Genomic DNA, 3,737 nt, shown 5'->3' on the forward strand with positions numbered 1-3,737 from the left:
AAACCGTGTTACCTGTGGGAATTAAAGACCCCAGGTTCGGTAAATGGTCATCGAATTGGGAAGGACCGTTCGTCGTCCATAAAGTTCTCAATAAGGGGGCATACCATCTTAGAGATCAAACCGGTATTATTCATAAATCACCAATTAATGGAAAGTTCTTAAAAAATACTACCTACTCACATGGGAGATACAAGAGTAAAAGCTTGTTTCATTTCATTAATAAGATGGGTTACAATCAAAATATTCAAAGGCGATGAAGGAAGAAGAGTTCCAAGAAGTGCCTTCAGCTCTAGCCACCTCACTTCACCCATTATGACCTCGGCCTGCCTGTTCTTCTTGTCCAACTTCAGTTGCTCGACCCGGTTCGCGTTCATCGTAAATTCGGTTAGACAAGATTTGCCGCCCAACTCAAAGTCCTCGCAAGCTCAGAAGCAAGGGCCAACCTTCGTTTTGCCAGTTCGACTATTTGATGGTTGAGGTCGGCCAATGCTTCCCCTTTCGTCTTTAAGGTATCGATATTCAGACGAAGAGTGTCTTGAACAGCCAGCGCAGTTTTCAAGTCATCATCAGCCCGAAGAGCATTCTCAAAAATAGTGAAGGATTCCCTCACTCACTCCAAGGCAGACGACGCCTAAACAACAGCCTCAACACTCATTTGACCATCTACTCCAAGGTCGTTTAGGCACACACCCAATGAATCGAGCCCTTTAAGCTCAAGGATTTGTGACGTCGAGAAAGATAAAACCTCTTGTAGCCGAACCAGAACAGCTAAATCGACAGGTGCAGTCGTAGCGGTCGAAAGACCAGTCGCTCCAGAAGTGCTTGACAAGAGAGCATTAAATTCGACTTCTCATGAAGGTTGCACACAAAAAGGTTTTTGTTTTAAACCTGCTGAGATGAGACTTCGGCCATATTTTCAATTTCGTTGCTCAAACCTAAAAAACTTAATGGCCGAGCCCAGTGTCTTAGACTGCTTCTCAGTTCACGCGGCCGATGGAGGTTATCTACGTTCGATGGCCACTGAGGCACGTAGAATTTTCGATGAAAATAATGAGTAGGCACCTGACATTCAGTATCTTCTTGGTTCAGAGATCTAAGGCAGAAAAGTAAACAAAGAAAGGCGATAGGGGTACTTACGAAGGCCGAAGTGGCTTATTGGGGATGAATGTTGAGGTCCTGGTCCTGCGGATGAACGGGTGTTTCTGTCGTTGCTTTTGGCTCGACGGCAGGTCATTTGCCACGATCGACCGCAGAAGGGTCAACTTTGGTAATCGCCTCGGACACAAGGGAAAGTGGATCACGTGGTTGAAGGTAACTTGTCAATGGAATCTCATCGCTCCCGTAGCTCTTTTCTAGAACGACTGCAGTGGGGTTTGGATTTTCGGGAAGATTTTTCTCGGCCAAGGGAGGCGCCCCTTCCAAGACAGGCGCAACAGCTGGCCCTGAAGCTGCAGACGCCTCGACCAGTGGAGTAACAACTAGTCTAACGACTTGAGAAATAGGTCGTACATGGGCTGTTTTTTTTGCTGGAATTGGTCGTTTCTCTGCCAAAGCTTAGACGACAGGGGTAGAAGGGGAAACACTAAGAGTCGTCGCTCTCGTAGTTTGACTGGAGATAACATGAATCTCCCGTTCTCCTTTCCTTGCCAGCTTCTTAACCCGTTTTATGGGTTGAGGAGGTTCGAGAGCTGTCTCGGCCCCTTGACGAGGCCGTTTACTCAGTAAGGCCTGTGCGGTAGTCTTAGCCCTTTTGGAGATGGTCAATTTTTTCCCAGCCCCAACTGCAGCGACTACTTCGGCCTTTTTCAGTAACTGACTACCTAAGAAAGCAAAAGCAAATTAGTACAGTTCAAAATCGAATGAAGAAGGTAAAAATAGACCGTTACCTTGAGATTGGGGGGCGGAAGCCTTATTGGGTCAACCGCCGAAGATCTTGTTCAGGACGTCTTCGACCGGAGCACCAAAAACGTTTTGGGTATACTCTTCCCACCAATCATCGAATGTGTCAGTGCTAAGAGATTATGGAACGGTTGGTCAAAGGCTGAATTTTTGGCACCATTCTTGAAACTCCTTTTTGGCATACTTGCACTCCTTTTCTGAAGAGCCAAATAAGCGTCATCGGCTCAGCATGGAGCGAGAAGTAAGAAGAGGCACCGAGCAACCCTGAAGATAGCCGAGTTATCGAGCAGTGAATTGGAGGTCATATACTTCCCAACTTGCTTGGTATGCGTCACACCCAAGAGGAAGGTCACGGGTAAGCACAAACGACCTCCAGGATTGACGAAGATCAGCATCATCATCTACACTCCATGCTGATATAGGAAGTTTGATCGACAAAGGATATTCTCGACGACGGCAGATCAAGAATTTATCGTCAGAAAGGGCATCAAGGCCGAAGACGTATCTGCACACATCTTTGGCTTGGTGAAGAGGTACTGGTCGAGAAGCCACCTGAAGGCCTAGCGCTTCAGTAGGCGAGAAGCTGGCAAGCTTTAGCCGAAGGGTGACGAAATAAACATGCAGCCAGAGTTGGAATACCCAGAGGGGGCCACTCTGGTGTGGGTCAATCTTGTGAAGGGTTATCTTAGCCAAACAGCACAGGAGATAGGCAAGAATGGCTGGACTAAGCGCTAGGATGTGACCACTAGCCAGGGCTTCGGCCACCGCCATGTACTCGACCAAGCATTTGTTGGACTTGGTACAATAAATAAATTTGTTATACCAGTAGAAGAGGAAGGTTTCGTGTTCTTCCTGCCGTAGGTCCTCCTCCCCTCGATCGGCAAAGTGAAGGTAAAAGGTGTTGTAATTGAGGAAGTTCTTATAAAGTTTCTAAACTTCCTCCTTTGAAGGTTCTGGACCCTCTCTGCTCAGCGTTTCGATGGCCCAATCGTTGAAAAGTGCCTTCAGGTCGATGGTCGATGGGTACTCGGAAAAGGTAGCGTCAACCGGGATGCCGAAAGGAGAAGTCCCTAAAATGGCGATGATATCAAGGATAATAGGGCCCATGGGGCCGAGGGGAAGGACCATAGTGTTGGTAGCTGAGCACCATATGCTTGAGGCTGCCATAAGAAACTCCTTGTCCACGACAATTTCCATAGACGAAAGACGAATGACGTCGTAAATGCCAAAAGCTTTCCATTGCTCGCTGAAGATCTTTTCCATCCGAGCAACCCAGGCTGCCCAGATCGCAGTGGTCAATGGCCAGAAGCCTTGGGGTTTTGCCAAATCCCACCTCGACCATTCAAACCCTGACAGTAGGGGTGTTAGACACTGATCATTGAAGAGTTCGATGATGGCTGGTGGCAATGCATCCTTAAAAAGTGGACCAAGGATCTGGTGGGGGGTGCTCATATCGCTCTCAAAGCACAGACTCTTAATTGAGCGTTGATCGATGATTGTCCCACATTTGTCGCATTCCTTAGAGAGCTTGGAAATGAAGGAGGCCATTGGAAATGGTTTCGAATGGTTTCTGGGAGAAAGTCAGGGGGTTTCTTTTAATCATTGAACAAGATAGAGTTTGAAAAATTTGAAAGCATAAAGAATGAATAATAGAAGGTCGGGTATTTATAGACTCGTGGAATGGAAGACCAAATGGGGAGAGTGATCAGGAAGATCGCTAATAATTATGGAGTGATGGAGAATATTAACAGACCCAGGAGAAAGAACAAAAAAACTCGCAGATTAGGGGTTATGATGATATCGTGACATCGTCCTTTTATGAAAAAATGATGTTTTGG

Source organism: Malus sylvestris, chromosome 5 (assembly GCF_916048215.2).
Source record: "Malus sylvestris chromosome 5, drMalSylv7.2, whole genome shotgun sequence".
Lineage (NCBI taxonomy): Eukaryota > Viridiplantae > Streptophyta > Magnoliopsida > Rosales > Rosaceae > Malus > Malus sylvestris.